This window comes from Schistocerca piceifrons, chromosome 1, assembly GCF_021461385.2.
Source record: "Schistocerca piceifrons isolate TAMUIC-IGC-003096 chromosome 1, iqSchPice1.1, whole genome shotgun sequence".
In the NCBI taxonomy this organism is placed as follows: domain Eukaryota; kingdom Metazoa; phylum Arthropoda; class Insecta; order Orthoptera; family Acrididae; genus Schistocerca; species Schistocerca piceifrons.
The window spans coordinates 97546660-97570995 of record NC_060138.1 but is presented as its reverse complement, the minus strand read 5'-3'; positions in this window follow the sequence as shown (position 1 = coordinate 97570995).

The window sequence follows — 24336 nt, the reverse complement described above, 5'->3', positions numbered from 1 at the left end:
TGTGTATTATGTTGTTGAGGAATGTTTATTATGCTACGTATTTCTCACGATGAAATATTGAAGAAGTGTCGACGAATATGTATATGTATAATGAGGTAAGGAATAATGAGTAGTGTTTAGGGACTCTGATTTATGAAAAGGATGTTGGAAACCAAGAAACGTACTTTAAGAGTTATGAAATGTGTGACTGTATCACAATGCTGACGAATATTTTTTTTTGGACACTTATATTTATAGGATTTTGTTTCTACAGATTTGCAACGCTAATTCTTGACCTGTGAAATATTTTTAAATGAGACTGCAACGGTAGCAGAATCTCCTGTCGTAAATATTTCCGTACGAAAGTTAAGTGACCACCTGCACGTAATGCGTCGCGGGCACCCAGCTGTGTCAGACGCCTGGAGAAAAAGCCATTATTGCGAGCCCTTTTCAGCGGCACAGGTAGAAAAAAAAAAAGGGGGACGTGGGACGTGTCAAACACCTGGAGAACAAGCCATTAGGGTGTGCCTTTCATCGCTAATGCGACACCCTCGTTACTTGAAAACATATGATTACTCGCACTTTGTGCTAATTACTGAAATGCTTATGAATTGATGGGAAATATTCGTACATCTGCACACCTGATTACGACAAGCGTCTTTCTACGAGAGTTGAGAGAATTTCTACTAACTTATGAAATGTCACATGACTATTGAATGATATTTTTATGCTTTGGTTTGCGTAACTGCTTATTTCATTTGATACCTGTTTTTCAGCTGTGTTGCAGCATTGCTTTTATAAAATGAAATGCATTTGCTAATGTGAACACTTTCTGTCAACAGATCTATTAAATAATTATTTTATGATCCACATTCTTTAAAAAAGGAGCACTTGGAAAGGAAAGAACAATAAGAAGGAACTAGTAACAGTAACACATAATTTTCTTTTCAAGTACATGGTAATATTTCTTTTTACAATCAGTTGTTGTGGTGCACCACTTTAATTACATAGATATTAAGATGTGAATACACATTTCCCTTATCTGCATTGTTGTTTTTACTGTAATATTTTTTCTGCTTGCGCTATGTCATGTTTAGGTATAAGTTGCTGCTGTTTGCCAGGCATAGTGTTATTGAATTTGACTTTTGCTCATTTATGCTGCTAGCTTTGCCAATCTGTATTTTTTGTCATTGCTGCTTGTGTTAATTGTTTTGTGCTGCTGCATTGCCTCGTCCCTTAGTTTAGCATCTGAGCTCAGTAGATTTAAGTTAGCTTAAGAGGGGGTAGACTATGTAAGAAACTGACTATGGAGAATAGGTAAAGAAATGCATTGAGAAAACAGGTTTAGGTAGGATTTTCTTGGAAATAAATGTTGAGGTAAGAAATGTATGAACATATAAATACAGAAAGCATGCTTAGATAGAATTTTTTGGGTGGAAACAAAGGATGAAATAAGAGGAAAGATATATGAAGTTTTGGGTTGGACTGCAGTACCACATGTTACACTGAAAATGAACCCTGTCCTTTCCCTTTTGTGTTATCCCACTATATGTTTGTGTACCCTTGTGTATTTGTTTTCTTCCTGTCTCTGTGTACAGTTTCATAGAATTTTTTTCTCTTTTAATATTAAGCTACATTCACTATGATGAGGAATACTGTTATCCTCGAATATAATTGGCATTAATAATATGTTATTTACTTTGTAAAGATGTTAGATATTGTTAATTCCGTTCTGTTTAATGCTCATGTGTGAAGTTGATGTTTCGAAAGTTATTGTGATCCTTTATGTATGTACTCATGTCATAATTCCACTGATGTATATGTTTATTTCTATTCTTTTGTAAAGCCTGTACTACAAACGTTATCTGTATTATTATGTTCTTTAATGATGTATTTTGTACCTTTGTAATTGTATTTTCATGTTGTAAATTTATAAAATTGTAATTGACACCAGATCATCTTATTATTAACTTGTAAGTTACATTTCACTGCACACGTTTCTGTTGGTCATAGTATATGGACAATATGTGAGAAGTTGGGACTGTTAGTGTTTTGCACGTGTGTTTATAATTCAGCAAGGGACTGGATAACAGCATTGCTCGTTCTAAGGACAATTCCAAAAACTTTGTGAGTGCACAAGTGGTGGTTTATGGACTTGCTATATTCTCCGCAAGACTCTTCGATGGTGAATGTGCACCTGCACAATCGCAACAGATGGCTGCTGGTCATCTCTACAAGGACTACAGTGGGTCTGCACCTCTGGTGGCCCATCAATACCATTATTTCTACAAGGACTGCAGTGGGTCTGCGCCTCTGGTGGCCCACCAATATCGTAATCCCTACCAGGACTACGGTGGGTCTGCTCTGTGATGACCTACCTACCAATATTCATCAAAACTTCGACTGACTCTGCAGTGGGTTTGCTCTGTTGTGGCCCATTACCTGTCTGCATGTCGAGAGTCAGCACTGTCTTTCCGTTGGAAGGACAACACTACTTCTTCAAGACTGCATGGAAATCCACTACTTCCGTGTGCATTTTCTTTTACTGCTCAGACTTTGAGAAAAACACTGCTATTCTCCTGTTATGTACGATTAGGACTGTCTTTATGGACTGTGAGAAAATTTTAGCTTTTGACCAACATTGTATCAATAAGTGTGTGCATTTGATTTCTTTGTTATTGTAATTATGAAAAAATTTTTTTCAAATCTGTATTGGCCACTGCCCAATCCAATATGTAAAAAATTTTTGTGGGGAGCATGGGGGCTATGTAAGTATGCTGTTTAGGTTTTTTATTGGTAACGCCACCTCTGTATGAAAATCACTGGCTGTGCTGTGTGCAGTCTGTGGGTAGTTTGCATTGTTGTCTGCCATTGTAGTGTTGGGCAGAGGCAGCTGGCTGTGAACAGCGCGTAGCGTTGCGCAGTTGGAGGTGAGGCGCCAGCAGTGGTGGATGTGGGGAGAGAGATGGCGGAGTTTTGAAATTTGTCATGAACTGCTATATTTATATATGATGATATCAAGGTAAATACATTGTTCGTTCTCTATTAATATCTTTCATTTGCTAACTATCCCTATCAGTAGTTAGTGCCTTCCATAGTTTGAATCTTTTATTTAGCTGGCAGTAGTGGCGCTCGCTGTATTGCAGCAGCTTGAGCAGCGAAGATTTTTGTGAGGTAAGTGATTTGTGAAAGGTATAGTTTAATGTTAGTCAGGGCCATTCTTTTGTAGGGAATTTTGAAAGTCAGATTGCGTTGCGCTAACAAAATATTGTGTATCAGTTTAAGTACAGTCCTGTATAATTGTTCAAAGGGGACGTTTCAAGGAAAAAGAAAGGTCAGGTTGAGATCTGGCTCTATTAAGATCGTTGTAGTGCATTATTTCAGTCGTTGTAAAATAATAGTTGCTGTTGATGATTTTTCGTAATAATCAAAAGAACTGTGGGGCTAAGTGACTGAACTCTGAGAGGATGAAAAAGAATCAGTTTCGAGATCAATTTCGTAACGGCTCTTTGGCTGTTTGTGGAGTTCAGAGGCACTAACACAGACCATTACCAGATAGTACGAGGGTCTTTTTTAAAGTAAGAACCGTTAGCGCACCTCGTCCGTGCATCCCGTCACGTGACGTCAGTTCGCGGATGGCCACTCTTGGAAAGTCACTCACTATGCTGCCATAACGTTTCGCCTTCCTGCCGGTGTTGTCTGTATGCTTATACTGCTTCGTTTGTCTCCGTGTCAGTCAGTAAAGCCTCCGAATGTGAAGTGTTCTCCGTCATTCGGTTCTTAAATGCAAAGTAAGTTCGTCCTGCTGAATTCACCTGTAGCTTGTTGAACTTTATGGTGCAGGTGTAACAAATGATTGAAATGTGCGTAAATGGTGTAGATTGTTTAGTGGACGAAGGACAAATATTCATGATAAAGAACGATCTGGACGTCTTACTGCTATGAATGAAGAGTTGACACAAAAAGGTGATGAGGCAGTTTGCTAAAACAGGCGCTTCACTATTGTCGAGCTGCATCTGACAAACGTCTCTACAAAAAATATATGCGAGATGGGCGCCGAAAATTACCTCAGAGACTAACAAAACACTGGTTCATTCCATGACAAAGAGATTAACAGAAGTGATATAAGAGATGCATCTGAAAAGATCAGTAAATGTTCTCAGAAAATAAAGGAAACACAAGTTACGAACAAAACACCTTCACTGGCCATCAAAGCAATCACCATTAGCTACATCATACTTCTGACGTTAGCCAGAAACCTGTTGGAAACAGTTAGCAGGCGCATCTGGTGGGATCTCTCGAGACGCCGTGATCCTGCATTGTTGAATATCCGCACGTCTACATACTCACCTTTCTTGTGCAATGCAAGGCGACTGTCCTCCAACACCTCCCTTATTCTACCGATGTGATAAACGCAGATTTCTTTTTGTTTCCCATCTTTAAATATCCCTGAAAGACTTGTTCTTTTCAGACATTATGGAAGGGCATGGTGCTTCGAGCAATCAAACAAGCAGCATTGCTGACAATTTACAACTGATTTAGACAGATTTCTGAAATATAACAATAGCTAATGGTGATTACTTTGAAGGACAGTAAAGGTATTTTGTTTGTAACTCTCGTTTCCATTATTTTCTGACATGAGTCACCGAACTTTTCACACACACCTTTTATAGAAGAGGAATGCCTAAGAAGTATTAATATTGTCATTATACGTATTTGTGTTCATTGTAAATTTCTTTATATGTATGAATACTTCTTTAGCCAGTTTATGACGCCAGCTGGTACAGAATTTTTATTTACTTTTTGCAAAAGGCTAACTTAGTTAATCCGTTTGTACGTACAGATTAGGAAGGAAACACCGTACTATTAATTTACGGAGTAACATCTCTGTGATTTTCAGTGGTAATAGATAAAGTTTTTCTACCTTAACAAAGATGTATGAATACTTTTTCCATGACTGTATCTACACATATTTTTGAGAATGGGTTTCCTGGAATACATGTGTGGTCCAAATGGCCCTACAGTCGGATTGCTATCGTTTCGCTCTGGTCGCATCTTCAGGACCCCGCCCCGCAACGACCTACGGCCTGTACAAGCACCACTCTCCTCTTTCCAGGTCACACGCCGCGGTGCGTCGCTGACCGCCTTCAAGGTTCTTTGTTACTGGAACGGCACGTACCGCCGTAAATTTAAAAACGTCTGAGCCAACTGCTCTAAAGACCTGCTTTATGACACAGTGCGCAGATAATTACTGCTAATGGATAGCCGTAAGGCATACTAATGAACGAAAAACTCGCGTCCACTTCAAACAAAACAGCGAGAGACTAGCTAAATGGTCGCTGCGAGCGGAAGATGGATAGGCACTGCGCGCGAGTAGTTAAGAAAGTTGTACATCGACAGAAGTTCTCTCTAGACGAGGAAGAAAAACCAACAAGAACGGGGAGCAGACGCGGCAGAGGATGAACTACACTAATTGTAAAGTAATTGATGAAAGCGTCATCTCTGTGACGTTATTTCCCGTTCGAATACTTGCTGAATGGGTCAGACGTATCACGTGCAGTTCTAACAACATCCCAACAGCGATAGCCCAAGTTTACAACACAACTCATATTAAGTACTACACGCACCACTTACTGACTGGGACCCTAGAGAATAAAACCCGTTATGCAACAAAGAAACTTCATTCAACAGAGTATTAATTACTCATAAGAGTAAGAAGCAGAGATTTTGTGCTGATAACCGGTTTCCTCGTATTTAAAAGACGATCTCTAAAAAATCGGCCACTTCAGTATTAGGCCTAGCTCTAACCAACATCAGCATTTACGTATTTACATACAAACTCCGCAAGCAGCCGTAAGGTGCATGGCAATAGTTATTTTCTTTCCTGTCCCACTCTCATAGAGAGCGAGGGAAGAGCGACTGTCCATATGCCTCCGTATGAGACCTAATTTCTCGTATCGTATGTTCCTGGTCCTCACGCAAAATGTGTATTGGCGGCCGTAGAATTGTTCAGCAGTCGGCTTCAAATGCCAGTTCTCTAGATTTTCTCAGTAGTGTTCCTCGAACAGAATGTCGCCTTCCCTCCAGGGATTCCCATTTACGTTCCCGAAGCATCTCCGTAACATCTGCGTGCTGTTTGAACCGACCAGTAACAAATGTAGCAGCCCGCCTCTGAACTGCTTCGATGTCTTTCGTTAATCCAATCTGGTAGGGATCCCAAACACTCGAGCAGTACTGAAGAATAGGTCACACTAGCGTACTATATGCGGTCTTCTTTGCATATGGCACCAAAAAAAATGGTTCAAATGGCTCTAAGCACTATGGGACTTAACATCTGAGGTCATCAGTCCACTAGACTTAGAACTACTGAAACCTAACTAACCTAATGACATCACACACACCTATGACCGAGGCAGGATTCGAACCAGCTACCGTAGCAGCAGCGCAGTTCCGTACTGAAGCGCCTAGAACCGCTCGACCACAACGGTCGGCTCATACGAGACACGCTTTCCCAAAATTCTCCCAATAAAACGAAGCCGACCACTCGGCTTCCCTACCGCAGTCCTCAAATGCTCATTCCATTTCATATCGCTCTGCAACGTTACGCTCAGATAGCAATGCTGTAACTGAACATTGGGCGTTTGTTTTTCCTACTAATATGCATTAACTTACATTTCTTTTTCACATTTAGAGCCAACTGGCATTCTTTACACACGCTAGAAATTTTATCTAAGTCTTCTTGTATCTTCCTACAGTCACTTAACTTCGGCACCTTCTCGTCCACCACTGCATCATCAGCAAACAACCGCAAATCATTTACGTAAACGTATATAGAAAATAATGTACTTGCCTAAGGCACTCCTGAAGACACGATTGTCTTTAAAGAACACTCGCTGCCGAGGACAATACAGTGGGTTCTATTACGTAAGAATTCTTCTAGCGACTCACATATCTGAGAACGTATTCGATACACTCGTGCCTTCGTGAACTGTCCGCATAAGATACCATATCACATGTCTATTAATCGGACCTACTATTGTCAAAGTGGAAAACTGCAGCTGCTTTGTTAAATAAGCCGTTAGTTGCCGAAAATTCTGTAATCTTACTACATAGTTCAAGTAGGGAGTAATGGAGGTGTCCTCCTGAATACTTTATCATCAAAAATAAGTGTGGGTCGACATTCAGTCTCTGTGGCACTAGAAGTGCGCCAGTTTCTTCAAACTCATGGCAACGCCTTAAGTCTAATTGATTTATCATTAGCTGTGGGGTGTAACATTTTTAGCTCAACTGTACGAAAGAGTCTAATGATTAGTTCCACCATAGAAGATGTTTATAACTCATGCTGTAGCTTACTGGTCTTTGGGAGCATCAAGGAGGTTGCTGGTATGAAATCCATCTAAATGCTCTAGAGGAGGAGAGACACACACATTCTCGATCACTTCTCTTCTGAAATTGCCTTCAAGTAATTATTTAGGGAGAACCGAATCAAGATGGTATCTTCATAAGAACCCATGTGACTAAGAGACCCAAGGCAGTTAACATAAAGGAAGGAATCGGTGACCTTAATGCCTAGAAAGATAAAAAAGTATTTTAGCTTGGTTACAGGAAAACAAATTACAAATTGTATGAGCAGTGAACGTGAAACATATACCTCCGCAGTTGAAGATGTGGGATATGTTGGGTATAATTTCGTTGAGTGTTTCCTTACTAGTAGTATTCGATGTCGGAGTAATTCTTTCCGTGACGAGCAACACCTCATTTGTAGCGACTGTCTCTGGAGATTGTTGAGTATCTCCATAACGCCCGGGCGTTTACCAAACGAACCCGTGACAAAACGTGTTGCTCGTCTTTAGATCTTCTCTGTCACCTTTATTGGTCCTACGTGGAAGGGGTGTGACGAGCAATCCTCAACAATTGGTTGAATGGGCTTTTTAAGTTACATCTTTCGTGAATACATTATGTTTCTTTCCAGCTAAACTGAACTTGAAAGGTGCTTTTGCAACAGCCAGTGTATATTATCATCGTTCCACTGTACTAGCTTCGGGCAGATAATTCTAGATATTTCACAGTTGTTGTTGTTTCCTATGATAGATCACCTACAGAACAGACGAGCAATAATTGCTCTTTCCCAATTTTTGCGGCAAAACTGCCAGTCCTTGCACTAATTGTTGATGTCTTTCTCGAACTCTCGCTTTTTCCATTTCGCTTCCTGTATTTTATCCTTGTTACCTTCAGAATTTCAGAGGTATACTGTAGTTGAAATTGTCGAAAGCTTTCCTTAGGCTAGTACTATAAAAGTAGTCTGGACTTTCTTCAGTCTACCTTCTGAAAGCGGTCTGTTGGAAAATGTTTTTCAGATCATGTTCTGTGCCCACCGACTCCATTACGAAACATTTTCAATGTACATTACTGCTACGAAATGTCTGAATCAATCACGCCACTCTTCTATTAGTTCAAATACAGATGTTTTATGGTCAGAGTGCGATTTGTATTCGGTCCATAGCGTGAAGATTTACTGCACTCCGTCGTTGTCCTGCAGAATAAAGTTGTTTATTATTATTCACGTATGGGCCCAATAGCACCTCCTGAGGTACAATCAATCAATGTCGCTTTCAATGGTTGGCCTTCCTTGGTGTCTTAATTTGTTTCATCCTTTCAGAGTGCAGTCTCTTTCTCTCATCAGAACACAGTGTTCCAGTATGTTTACTAATTACCGCTGGACCAACTTTCCAATCAAATATCTTTTATCTGATGTTTTTCTATCTGTAACGTCTTCCTGAGTTATACCGGCTACTTTAAGATCCTCCTTAATCGCAGCGATCCATTTGATTCCCTCAGTTTTTGGCCTTATTTCTGTTTTCGTAGAATTCTACTACCTCCATTGTCAACCTAGTAGGGGTCATTCTTTTAATGTGCCCGTAAAATTTAAGTCTTCTTTTTTCATGTCAATATGTATGTCTGTGTATTCCTCTTTTTCCTTATGAATTCTTAGCCGCAAGTTTCTCCATTGGGAATTTTGGGACCTAATATTTTCCTAACAATTTTTCTTTCTTTCTTTTGAATTTCTTCAGTATCACTCTTTGTAATTCAAATTAAAGTTTCTACTCCATAAATACATTCAGTTTTGATTACAGTGCTTTGATGCCTAAGTACACTAAATTTAGAAATCGATTTTTTATTATAAATATTTTGTGTTAATCTGAATGCATCTGCAATAGCTTTTTCCCGAGCGTTTTCTTGTGTGGTTTCTCCTAAGTATTTAAATTGAGAAAACATTTCTATTTTTCCATATTTAGTGTTCAAAAACTTTGGTTCTTGTGTGTTACATGTCATACATTCCGTTTTTCGAATGATGTCCGTAGTCCTACTTTTTCGCAACTTCTTTAAGAATTCCACTTTGTTTTTGAGCTGTGATATTGTCCCTAGTTAATATGGCCAGATCATCTTCAAAGTCAAGTCAATCTACACTAATATTACTTCTATCCAACTTAATAGATTGATCTATATTTTGACCCGACATTTGCTCTCACCATTCTGTAATTACCTTTTCCAAAACATAATTAAACAGTAATAGGGAAAGTCCATCACCTTGTCTAACACCAGTCGTTATATGAAATTGTTCAGAAATTTCTTCCATGAATTTAACTTTAGAGCTAATGTCAGCTAACGTTTCCGTAATCATGAATGTTTTAGTTGGACCACTTTTTTCGCTTTGTGATAGATGGCGCTGTAATAGTCACAAACATATGGCTCACAATTTTAGACGAACAGTTTGTAACTGGAAGGTTTATTAAATTAAAATACAGAACGTAGGTACGTTTGAGCATTTTATTTCGGTCGTTCCAATGTGATACATGTACCTTTGTGAACTTATCATTTCTGAGAACGCCTGCTGTTACCTGTAAATACCACATTAATGCAATGAGTTCTCAAAAGATGTCCGTCAACCTCAATGCGTTTGGCAATACGTGTGTAAGTAGGCTGTTTAGGTTTTTATATTGGTAACGCCACGTAGCGCTCTGTATGAAAATCACTGGCTGTGCTGTGTGCAGTCTGTGGCTGGTTGGCTGGTTGGCTGTTAACAGCGCGTAGCGTTGTGCAGTTAGAGGTGAGCCGCCAGCAGTGGTGGATGTGGGGAGAGAGATGGCGGAGTTTTGAGAGCGGATGATCTGGACGTGTGTCAATCGGAGACAGTAAGTTTGTAAGACTGGATGTCATGAACTGATATATATATTATGACTTTTGAACACTATTAAGGTAAATATATTGTTTGTCCTTTATCAAAATCTTTCATTTGCTAACAATGTCTATCAGTAGTTAATGCCTTCAGTAGTTAGATAGGTTATTGTTAGTCAGGGCCATTCTTTTGTAGGGATTTTTGAAAGTCACATTGTGTTGCACTAAAAATATTGTGTGTCAGTTTAAGCACAGTCATTTATAATTTTTCCAAGGGGACGTTTCACGTGTAACAACATTCCTCTCAACAGCGAGTAGTTCGCCTTACGTAATGTTCGCACATGCATTGACAATGCGCTGACGCATGTTGTCAGGCGTAGTCGGTGTATCACAATAGCAAATATCCTTCAACTTTCCCCACAGAAGGAAATCCGGGGACGTCAGATCCGGTGAACGTGCGGGCGACGGTATGGTGTTTCGACGACCAATCCACCTGTCATGAAATATGCTATTCAACACCGCTTCAACCCACGCAAGCTATGTGCCGGACATCCATCATGTTGGAAGTACACTCCTGGAAATGGAAAAAAGAACACATCCACAGCGGTGTGTCAGACCCACCATACTTGCTCCGGACACTGCGAGAGGGCTGTACAAGCAATGATCACACGCACGGCACAGCGGACACACCAGGAACCGCGGTGTTGGCCGTCGAATGGCGCTAGCTGCGCAGCATTTGTGCACCGCCGCCGTCAGTGTCAGCCAGTTTGCCGTGGCATACGGAGCTCCATCGCAGTCTTTAACACTGGTAGCATGCCGCGACAGCGTGGACGTGAACCGTATGTGCAGTTGACGGACTTTGAGCGAGGGCGTATAGTGGGCATGCGGGAGGCCGGGTGGACGTACCGCCGAATTGCTCAACACGTGGGGCGTGAGGTCTCCACAGTACATCGATGTTGTCGCCAGTGGTCGGCGGAAGGTGCACGTGCCCGTCGACCTGGGACCGGACCGCAGCGACGCACGGATGCACGCCAAGACCGTAGGATCCTACGCAGTGCCGTAGGGGACCGCACCGCCACTTCCCAGCAAATTAGGGACACTGTTGCTCCTGGGGTATCGGCGAGGACCATTCGCAACCGTCTCCATGAAGCTGGGCTACGGTCCCGCACACCGTTAGGCCGTCTTCCGCTCACGCCCCAACATCGTGCAGCCCGCCTCCAGTGGTGTCGCGACAGGCGTGAATGGAGGGACGAATGGAGACGTGTCGTCTTCAGCGATGAGAGTCGCTTCTGCCTTGGTGCCAATGTTGGTCGTATGCGTGTTTGGCGCCGTGCAGGTGAGCTCCACAATCAGGACTGCATACGACCGAGGCACACAGGACCAACACCCGGCATCATGGTGTGGGGAGCGATCTCCTACACTGGCCGTACACCACTGGTGATCGTCGAGGGGACACTGAATAGTGCATGGTACATCCAAACCGTCATCGAACCCATCGTTCTACCATTCCTAGACCGGCAAGGGAACTTGCTGTTCCAACAGGACAATGCACGTCCGCATGTATCCCGTGCCACCCAACGTGCTCTAGAAGGTGTAAGTCAACTACCCTGGCCAGCAAGATCTCCGGATCTGTCCCCCATTGAGCATGTTTGGGACTGGATGAAGCGTCGTCTCACGCGGTCTTCACGTCCAGCACGAACGCTGGTCCAACTGAGGCGCCAGGTGGAAATGGCATGGCAAGCCGTTCCACAGGACTACATCCAGCATCTCTACGATCGTCTCCATGGGAGAATAGCAGCCTGCATTGCTGCGAAAGGTGGATATACACTGTACTAGTGCCGACATTGTGCATGCTCTGTTGCCTGTGTCTATGTGCCTGTGGTTCTGTCAGTGTGATCACGTGATGTATCTGACCCCAGGAATGTGTCAATAAAGTTTCCCCTTCCTGGGACAATGAATTCACGGTGTTCTTATTTCAATTTCCCGGAGTGTATATCGCCATTCTGTCATGCAGTGAAACATCTTGTAGTAACATCGGCAGAACATTACGTGGGAAATCAGAATACATTGCACCATTTAGATTGCCATCGATAAAATGTGGGACAATTATCCTTCCTCCCATAATGCCGCACCATACATTAACCGCCAAGGTCGCTGGTGTTCCATTTGTCGCAGCAATCGTAGATTTTCCGCAGCCCAGTAGTGCATATTATGCCGGTTTACGTTACCGCTGTTGGTGAATGACGCTTCATCGCTAAATAGAACGCGTGAAAAATATCTGTCATCGTCCCGTAATTTCTCTTGTGCCCAGTGACAGAACTGTACACGACGTCCAAAGTCGTCGCCATGCAATTCTTGGTGCATAGAAGTATGGTACGGCTGCAATCGATGTTGATGTAACGTTCTCAGCACCGACGTTTTTGAGATTCCCGATTCTAGCGCAATTTGTCTGCTACTGATGTGCGGATTAGCCGCGACAGCAGCTAAAACACCTACTTGGGCATCATCATTTGTTGCAGGTCGTGGTGGACGATTCACATGTGGCTGAACTCTCCCTGTTTCCTTAAATAACGTAACTATGCGGCGAACGGTCCGGACACTTGGATGATGTCGTCCAGGATACCGAGCCGCATACATAGCACACGCCCGTTGGGCATTTTGATCATCAACATGATATGGACCCTTTTCGCAATTGGTAAACGGTCCATTTTAACACGGGTAATGTATCACGAAGCAAATACCGTCCGCACTGGCGGAATGTTACGTGATACCACGTACTTATACGTTTGTGACTTACAGCGCTTTCTATCACAACGCGAAAAAAGTGGTCCAACTAAAACATTCATATTTCTTTACATACTACACGAATATGTAATAAAAAATGGGGGGGGGTTCCTATTTTAAAAGGCGCAGTTGATATCCGTTTGACCTATGGCAACGCCATCTACCGGGCCAACCATAGCTCCATCTGGTTTCCCCCTTCAAGCTAGACGAGTTTTGTTCCTTGTAGTTTTTTGTTTGATGCTTATTTCGTGTGATATTTGACCCGGTCACTATCAATGGGCCACCCTGTATATAGTTAAGGCTCACCGGTCATTTGACCATCTTCTTCTGAGCGGATGCAAAAACAGTGCCCGAACTCTTACGGGAATCGGCAAAAAGCCGCAAGTAATGAGTATAATGAGCAGGGGCATTATGAATATAGTGAGGGACAATAACATGGGAATGTGGGTCTCACGGGAGGCGTTTCAGAGATAAGTCCCAGCAGTCGCATTATCCTGTGTGTCCTCGGTGGCTCAGATGGATAGAGTGTCTGCCATGTAAGCAGACGATCACCGGTTCGAGTCCCAGTCAGGGCACACATTTTCAGCTGTCCCCGTTGACGTATCTCAACGACTGTATGCAGCTTGGGGTATTTATTTCATTGTAATTTCAGACTAATAAAAGTTGATTCCAGCACATAAGCGCAAACATCACGAACAATATATCGACATTCAGCTTCTAATCACTACAAAGAAAAACTGTACAGTACATTATTACAGACAAAACTATGGCTCGAAATAGAACGACGGGTAAGCTACTCCATTAAGCCACTGCTTCAGGAAACCACAGGTTGGACAAATCTGCGACAGTAACAGGTATTGGAAGCCTGTGTCTCTTGTGAAATTGCGCAGTGCCGTAACCACTGCACCGTTTTAGCCAGTAGTAAAGTCTGACTACTCCGCTCCGTGAAATATACCGTGCACGGCATATACACTCCTGGAAATTGAAATAAGAACACCGTGAATTCATTGTCCCAGGAAGGGGAAACTGTATTGACACATTCCTGGGGTCAGATACATCACATGATCACACTGACAGAACCACAGGCACATAGACACAGGCAACAGAGCATGCACAATGTCGGCACTAGTACAGTGTATATCCACCTTTCGCAGCAATGCAGGCTGCTATTCTCCCATGGAGACGATCGTAGAGATGCTGGATGTAGTCCTGTGGAACGGCTTGCCATGCCATTTCCACCTGGCGCCTCAGTTGGACCAGCGTTCGTGCTGGACGTGCAGACCGCGTGAGACGACGCTTCATCCAGTCCCAAACATGCTCAATGGGGGACAGATCCGGAGATCTTGCTGGCCAGGGTAGTTGACTTACACCTTCTAGAGCACGTTGGGTGGCACGAGATACATGCGGACGTGCATTGTCCTGTTGGAACAGCAAGTTCCCTTGCCGGTCTAGGAATGGTAGAACGATGGGTTCGATGACGGTTTGGATGTACCGTGCACTATTCAGTGTCCCCTCGACGATCACCAGTGGTGTACGGCCAGTGTAGGAGATCGCTCCCCACACCATGATGCCGGGTGTTGGTCCTGTGTGCCTCGGTCGTATGCAGTCCTGATTGTGGAGCTCACCTGCACGGCGCCAAACACGCATACGACCAACATTGGCACCAAGGCAGAAGCGACTCTCATCGCTGAAGACGACACGTCTCCATTCGTCCCTCCATTCACGCCTGTCGCGACACCACTGGAGGCGGGCTGCACGATGTTGGGGCGTGAGCGGAAGACGGCCTAACGGTGTGCGGGACCGTAGCCCAGCTTCATGGAGACGGTTGCGAATGGTCCTCGCCGATACCCCAGGAGCAACAGTGTCCCTAATTTGCTGGGAAGTGGCGGTGCGGTCCCCTACGGCACTGCGTAGGATCCTACGGTCTTGGCGTGCATCCGTGCGTCGCTGCGGTCCGGTCCCAGGTCGACGGGCACGTGCACCTTCCGCCGACCACTGGCGACAACATCGATGTACTGTGGAGACCTCACGCCCCACGTGTTGAGCAATTCGGCGGTACGTCCACCCGGCCTCCCGCATGCCCACTATACGCCCTCGCTCAAAGTCCGTCAACTGCACATACGGTTCACGTCCACGCTGTCGCGGCATGCTACCAGTGTTAAAGACTGCGATGGAGCTCCGTATGCCACGGCAAACTGGCTGACACTGACGGCGGCGGTGCACAAATGCTGCGCAGCTAGCGCCGTTCGACGGCCAACACCGCGGTTCCTGGTGTGTCCGCTGTGCCGTGCGTGTGATCATTGCTTGTACAGCCCTCTCGCAGTGTCCGGAGCAAGTATGGTGGGTCTGACACACCGGTGTCAATGTGTTCTTTTTTCCATTTCCAGGAGTGTATTAGTTAACCTCTGTGAGTTTCTGTCCATAGTCAAAAGTTAGGGTAAATAATTAAGTACTATCGCCACCACTGAAAAAACTACGAAACCGATACGCAGTGCAGTTTGTTTAAAAGTGTGACGACAGAACCGGTTTGTTGTTAACAAGTGACCGTTTGAGCCTTGAGATCATTTTTGCGTTCATTAGAAGTGTTAAAAGTGTACATTACGATCAGAGATTTGTATACAGAACAGCGCGTGTCTGCTTTACAGATACGACTGAAATCTGATCGAAATGATGACGATGTAAACGATTTACCACTGAAAAATTCCCACAAATACAGCCATCACACGGTCAAGCTATTTACAAATTAAATCGAAGGTTCGAGGTGACATGCTCTTTAGTTGACTTGCCATGCAATGGAGGCACAAAATTAGTATCTACATAGGCACGGCTGCAGTTCGTTGCACCGGTATTCGTCCAATCACCCATGGAATCTGTACGAAGAGCTTCTAAGGAGCTATAATTTTCCTGCGGAAGTTTAAGGAATGTTGAAAACACTACATCTAAAGCCTTATAAGCCTACGTTACTACAAGCACTAAACGAGGAAGATACTGATCGTAGATGTGAAGTGTGCGAGTGCTATGTGATTCGGACTGAAAGTGGTCCTAACTTTCACAGAACAATCCCGTAGTTTGAGGTAGCATGTTTGAAGTTGAATGGAAACGTTAACAAACACAACTGAAGCGCTGAGAACCACAAGGTCCTAAAGCACTCTTTCGTCGATTCTGAGATTTTAGCGTGTATGCATGCTCCTGACATCTGGTGACCTTACGGTGAACCTGTTTTGTCTATGCTGTAGGCCTATACTGTATGTATGAACATTCACGATAAGTTGTTTCAACGAGTACTCCGATATTCACTTCCACAAGGGCACAAAGCACAAATTTTCATTCCTTTAGGAACACTCACTGGGTGCACTACAGCCCATTTGTACATAAAAACTGAAAGCATTTCGAGAAATGACCTACTACTACTTCAGTTTCCATGGTTTCAGCGTATCAGTCTGTAAAAGAGACGCTTAGGACTTAAGAACCAAAGTTGATTTACATGGCAATAACGTAAACTGCAGGAATTTTACGATGAGGGCGTTTTCAACAGATTGCCGGGAACTATTGTTTAAAGTAACATATTCTTCATTAGTGTTTGGGATGCAACCATATCCCACAAGCCACGTCGAAGGCTCACAGGTCGTCATTTCCCCACAGTTTGCAGATTCCTTGCAAAATACAGTTTCCAAATGCGTAGACAAATGGCAAAGACCAAGCTTGAAACATGAAGACTTAACAAAACCACTAGATTTCAGTCTCAAAGTCGACAGACAGTTTTATATGCTCCTCAAACCGCAGAATACGCTGTGTGTGTGAGTGTGTGTGTGTGTGTGTGTGTGTGTGTGTGTGTGTGTGTGTGCGTGTAATTTTTAGTATCTCTCCTTTATCTTCTGATTCTAGTTTCACAATTGTTACAAACTTTACAACTCTCAGGAGTACGCTACTCTCACCACCCTATATATGAAAATGTCGGGAATCAAGGTTAATAATAATAGACTTAAATATGAACTAAAATTTCATAACATTTTCACAGAGGCTATAGGATGGTGAGGTCTGGTTAACAAATCGAGTTAAACCTTTGAGACTGGTGATTTGCCAACAAATTTTATTTTCACAAACATCTATTTTTCTCAGAATTTTGTGTCTGTGCCTTGGGCCCTTAGGGTTCTGAGTGCCTCTATTATTTGGGTTCGTCTTCTGAAAATCCGCGATTTATTATTGTGAAGGAATTAAATATTCCTACTTGTTGAGTTTTCATAAGCAGCAAAGGAGATATAGACCTTTGATTCCTCGATGGGATCGTGACTACAGGAAGGTACCTTGAAGTGTTAAGAGAAGTTAGACAATAGCTCTGTACTTGCAGCTGCACGAAACACTCATTTGGCAACAAGACGGTGCTTCACCGCACTACGGGTGTACACGTCCGTGCATTTTTGGATCACAATTTTCAAGAGCGGATACGATGTCTGTTTAAAACCGGTTGGTCTGCTAGATCACGGGACCTCACGCTGTATGCTTTTTCAGTGTATTGGATATCAAAAGACAACGTTTTCCTTTACACAACTATTAAATCTTCAGCATATAAGAGACGACTGAACGTGACTATGTACACATTTTTGATAATAACGGGGAGTCATGCGACAAGGTATGTAAATCAGTGTTTAAACGATGAGTTAAATTTCGAGACAACAATAAAGGACACTATGAGCAATTTCAGTTGGACAAATTACTTTGTACGAGGGCGGTTCAGAAAGTAACCTCCGATTGGTCACAGTGCGGGTTGTGGGGGGAGTAGCGACGCCATCTGTGCGTTCACGCACTCAACAGGTCAGTCGGCATCAAGCCGTGGTCGAGTGAACGTCGTACCTGCGCTAGTTTAGTTTTTGTGGCAGTTTGAAATGTGTGCTGCAATAGAAAACCCCGCCAAATGTGAAGTGCGTGCTGTCATAAGGTTTTTTACAGCCAAAGAATATTCTGCAGCAGCTATTCATCGTGAGCTTTGTGCCGTGTACGGACCAAGAGTTATGAGTGAAGGAGTTGTCCGTGAATGGGTACGTTTATTTAAAAGTGGACGAGAAAACGTTCATGATGAAGAGAGGAGTGCTAGACCATCATTGGTGACTGACGAACTCGTTCAGACAGTTGATGCAAAAGTTCGTGAAAATCGACGTTTCTCAATGTCGGAGTTGTCTACTGATTTTCCACAGATTTCTAAGACTCTCTTGTACGAGATAGTGACAGCAAGATTGGGCTACCGTAAGTTCTGTGCACGATGGGTGCCCAAAATTCTTACCGACCACCACAAAACTCAAAGAATGGCCTCTGCATTAGACTTTCTGTCACGTTATGAGGACGAAGGAGAACCATTGTTAAACAGAATCGTGGCCGGTGACGAAACCTGGATTAAGTACGTGAACCCTGAGACAAAAGAACAATCAAAGATGTGGGCACATTCAAATTCGCCTACCAAACCAAGAAAAGCCTCGCAAGATTTTTCTGCCAGAAAACTGACGGCAACGATGTTTTGGGATGCCAAAGGGGTGTTGTTGGTTGAATTCATGGAACGTGGTACGACCATTAATCAAGACGTGTACTGTGAAACAATAAAAAAGTTACGACGGGCTATACAGAACAAACGCCGTGGTATGCTGACTTCCGGTATCGTTTTTTTGCACGATAACGCCCGTCCTCACTCTGCTCGCAGAACAACGGCCCTTCTTGAGTCCTTCAAGTGGGACGTTATCAACCATCCACCTTACAGCCCAGACCTGGCGCCAAGTGATTATCACCTCTTCATGCATTTGAAGAAATGGCTCGGGTCACAGCGGTTTGATGACGACGAAGAGCTCAAAGACGCGGTCACAGGCTGGCTCCAGGCACAAGCGGGTGATTTTTATGCAGAAGGAATTTCAAAGCTTGTGAAGAGATACGATAAGTGCCTCAATCGCTATGGAGACTATGTAGAAAAATAGTGCAAAGATGTAGTTGTAAGATGTATATATTAAAATATTTTTATTTAACTTGGTGTATTTTTTTAAATCAACCGCAGGTTACTTTCTGAACGGCCCTCGTATTAATCGTTAAAACTTCCAAACTGTACTGCTTTTTCGGTTAACAGGCTTTCGCCGCCCCTCGTATACTAAATATGGAAGTCACGTAACTACAGCTGTCAAGATTCACTACTACGTAGGTACTTTAACAGCGTGATTAATATCTGTTTTCGAAAACATTCTCTTTTCCTGTCAAATATTTGTCAGGTTACTTTTTGTATCTTTCAGTTTTATATGCAGCGTAAAGAGCGAAATGCGGGTGCTTTCCAGATTAGACACGATAATACCTGTTCCCTAGAGTACAGTAATATCAATTACGCTTTCTCAGATCCGCTTTAAAATTCCGAACGCGCGTGTATATGCGCAAATAGGCTGTCTGCAGCCTCATTTCACGCCACTTTAGGCGAGCTGACAGAGACGGATCGCGCTGGCCGCAGAGAGATCGGTGCAAAACATATTTTACTCCACGTACCAGCTTTGACGCCACTCGTGACCACGTAATAGGCCTCTCATACAACCAAATTATTTGCGCAGCAGGCGTAACATGGACACCAACAAAGAAGATATACAAACATTAAGCTGCCATTAGCTTGCGCTCCTCTCCTCTCGGTTGCAGGGGAGCAAAAGAGAATACAAACGAGTCATGTTACGGATCACATTTCATGCGTTTACGCCTCATCTGTTGAACGCTCGAATGGACACCACCTTTAGCAACTAGCGGAGAATTGTCGGCTGAAGTCTAATATGGCCAGCAGTTCGTCTGTTTGTTAAACACAGCCTCACAATACGCAAGAGTCGTAACAGAGGTAACTCGTTAGCTCCCAGGCAGAATAAAATGAAGTGACGAACGTTTGACCTGGACAAATAGTGACATAATGGACCACATACACTGTAGTTACATGTACGTGAACAATCAACTAAAGGAATTCTCGGAAAGTCCCCAGGTGGCCGCTATGCACGTTTCTATGACGTCATTAGGCTGGGCGACGTGCTTAACGCTTTCCTACATCGGCTCTTGGCATCTGAAATTTCGAAGTCGAAACGGCCAACCCCGATCCCGTTAGATCCCCAGCAGTTATGAAGATCCTGGAGGGACCATGTTACAGTCCTAGTAAGGATCAATATAGAACCAAACCCAGATCCTCTACACCGCATACTAACATGTTGACTTGCCTGATACATACATGGGTCAAATAAATGGCTAATGGTTCAAATGGCTCTGAGCACTATGGGACTTAACATCTATGGTCATCAGTCCCCTAGAACTTAGAACTACTTAAACCTAACTAACATAACGACATCACACAACACCCAGTCATCACGAGGCAGAGAAAATCCCTGCCCCCGCCGGGAATCGAACCCGGGAACCCGGGCGTGGGAAGCGAGAACGCTACCGCACGACCACGAGCTGCGGACAAATAAATCAAAACAAAAGAAGAATATGCAGCAAAATGCAATGACTTGTGGTAGACTTTATAAAAGAATCAGCGTTATTTTATAGTTTGCTGAGTACTCAGAATTGCCCAGGTATGTGTTTATTCCAGTCTTCTGTTAGTCCACCTTCTCCTCCCCCATCTCCTCGTTCATCCCCTCTTCCTCCATTTCTCTGTACATTTCCTCTTCTTCGCTCTCCGTTCTTCTCCTCCTCCCCCTCTCACTGTCTGTCTCTTCCTTCACCCTGTCTTGCTCCATCTCTTCCTCTTTATTTTCTTTGTCCATCTTCTCCTAACCATTTTCTCTGTCCGTTTACTCTCGCCCTTTTCTGTCCATCGCGTCCACTCCCTATTTGTGTTCCTCTCCTCCTCAGGACATCCACAAAAACATACATTTTTCACATTAGGTGCATGGTGCTGCCACCTATTGCCAAATATCAGCGACCTCAGTAGCCACTAGACGTCCTGAGAGAGCAGAATGGGGCGCTCCACGTAACTCATGGATTTCGAACGTGATCAGGTGATTGGGTGTCACTTGTGTCATGCGTCTGTACTCGAGATTACCACACTCCTAACATCTCTATGACCACTGTTTCCGATATGATAGTGAAGTGGAAACGTGAAGGGACACGTACAGCACAAAAGCGTACTTGCCGACCTAGTCTGTTGACTGATAGAGATCGCCGATAGTTGAACAGAGTCGTAACGTGTAATAGGCAGACGTCTATCCTGACCATCGCACAGGAATCCCAAATTGCATCAGGATCCATTGCAATTACTACGACAGTTAGGAGGGAGGTGAGAAAACTTGGATTTCATGGTCGAGCGGCTGCTCATACGCACATCATGCCGGTAAATGCCAAACGAAGTCTCGCTTGGTGTAAGGAGCGCAAACATTGGACGACTGAAAAGTGGAAAAACGTTGTGTGGAGTGACGAATCACGGTACACAATGTGACAATGTAGTGATCGGATGGCAGGTGTGGGCATGGGTAATGTCCAGTGAACGTCATCTGCCGGCGTGTGAAATGTCAACAGTAAAATTTGGAGGCGGTGGTGTTGTGGTGTGGTCGTGTTTTTCATGGAGAGGGCTTGTACCCCTTGTTGTTTTGCGTGACACTATCACAGAACGGGCCTACATTGATTTTAAGCACTGTTGAAGAGTAATTCGGGGATGGCAATTGCATATTTCAACACGATCGAGCACCTGTTGATAATGCACGGCCTGTGGTGGAGCGATTACACGACAATAATATCCCTTTTATGAACTGGCCTGCACAGAGTCCTGACCTGAATCCTATAGAAAACCTTTGGGATGTTGTGGAACGCAGACTTCATGCCTCGCCTCACCGACCGACATCGATATCTCTCCGTAAAGAATGGGCTGCCAAGAAACCTTCCAGCACCTGATTGAACGTATGCCTGCGAGAGTGGAAGCTGTCACCAAGGCTAAGGGAGGGCCAACACCATATTTAATTCCAGCGTTACCGATGAAGGGCGCCACGATCTTGTAACTCATTTTCAGCCTGGTGTCCGGATACTTTGGACCACATAGTGTATGTGTACCAAATTTTGTTGAAATCGTTCCAGGGGCTTTTTACTCGTGGTTCTGCCCGCATACATACACATCAAATATATTTCACGTATATTTAACAAATTTCAGCCGTATTTGTACACATATTTCACACCTATCTCTACCGCGCATCAGCCCGCAGTTTCATTTTCACGCAGCTTAATGTTCATGATTACGTATATCCTGAACTACTTGCTGTAGAATGATATGTTTTTCTAGGTACATTCGGCGGTACATCTGGATACCGTCTGCGAAATGTGTTGCGAATAGAGTTATTGGTAAAGATGAACTAAATTAAAACGTTATTCATGATGCTCAAGTGGCTCAAATGGCTCTGAGCACTATGGGACTTAACATCTGAGGTCATCAGTCCCCTAGGACTAGGAACTACTTAAACCTAACTAACCTAAGGACATCACACACATCCACGTCCGAGGCAGGATTCGAACCTGCGACCGTAGCGGTCGCGCGGTTCCAGACTGAAGCGCCTAGGACCGCTCGGCCACCATGGCCGGCTATGCATAATGCAGCAGTTTCTCACGCATCTCAGTATTTGACACCATATCTGCTGTACTACGAATCGTACATTCAGTGGAATATGTGGATATTGTCTGCGATATGTGATGCAAATAGAGTTGGTAGTAACGAAGTAATGAATTAGTGTGATAGTTTCACTGCAAGAAAAATGAAAGGTTAATAAGCTTATAAACTAATTTTATTTCATCGTTTAGCGGAGATTATAAACGAGAAAATGTATCGTAAAGATTTGGAATTATGTGTAAAGGTTTTCCAAGTGATTAAGTGCTCTCATTCTCAAATACTGGATGACTAAAGTGTGGATATTTGCGCGTCGTGGGATACACTGTTTTTTCACCCCCATCCCCATATCTTTGATAGATGGTTGGTGGTTACCCCGAGAGCAATGATTTCCAGACAATAAGTGACAGTTTACTTTTTACGCCTACCATGGATCCCTCCAGTTACATATAAATACTATGTCATGTCAGATGTCCTGTTTCTATTCCCTTCATTTAGCTGGTGCTTTCCTCAGTGATGCTGTGGATAGTGTCCTCATTTCTTATCACTCCAGTTAATCTGCAGCATACTTCTGTAACATCGAATCTCAAAAGCTGTGATTCCATTGTTTCTCGGCGTTTCTACAGTATTGTGATCCAGACATATATCCTCAGATACGTCTTATATTGACGTCTCAGTCGGGGAGGAATTCCCTCTTAACCTGTTCTGTCCTGCTTCTTCTAGTCTCCGTGCATTGCCCATAGTGTATTACTTTGCTTCGAAGGCAGCAACACACCGTCTCTTGGCTATGGCATGGTCCCCAGTTTTGATGTTTTTTGTCTCTAATCTCACATCTGCTGTTCTTCACAATTTCTTCTTCATTTGTTTACGCTCAGTTCTTATTCTATACATAGTAGATCTGTCACTCCCTTCAACAGGTCCTGTAAATATTTCTGGCTTCCACGCAAAACTTCTGCGAATGTTGTTATATCACTCTTCAGACTGAATATTAGTCCCACTTCTGCGTCTTTATTTCCTTCATTAGTACTTCGATATACAGATAGAATAGTAGAACAAAAATAATATACTCCTGCCTTTTGGGAGTTTTAATGTTAATTCTTCTCTTGGTCTTCCATTACTATTGTTCATGGCTACAATCGACCTATAATTATACGAGCTTTTGAGGTGTTTTGAAAATAGTATCCTCACATCTGCCGTATTAGCTGATAGTGTGGTTAAGGTGTGATCCAATCGATGCGTTTTGCAAGAGACATCATACTTTATGCAACTGAAATTTCCGACTCACATCTGTCCTCATGTGCCATTTGGATAAGCGCTGATCTCACTGTAGCGATCAAGATCTGACGAGGGTCCGAAAAAAATTTCGCACTGAAGGGAAGATTTACGTTGGAATTTGTCTTCCTTATTTTAGTAGAATTTTTCCGATTTGGCCATATCTGCTTTCTCGAAATTGTTTCTCAGAGTCTGGCCCCCAGTGCTCGTGGGCGTAGAAAGATGTTAACACAGAAGAGTGGTGGACACCAGTCCGTGAATTGCTTTAAAGGAACAGTTCTCTGGCCACGCATTCTTTCCACTAGTGCCTCCTCAAGATCACGTTCCAATTACTGTTTACCGCTCACTACGGTAAGCTTTTCTATGTGTTTTGTTTCACAATAGTCGTTTTATCTCTTCCTTGCTACTTTTTGCGGTACTCTTACACATAAACCAGTAGCGTATTTTATAGATCCATGTTTTATTCATTACAAAATCATGCAATCTTTTATTGCTCAACAGTACTTCATTTATTCCACATTAAAGATTTCATTATCTATTAACCTATA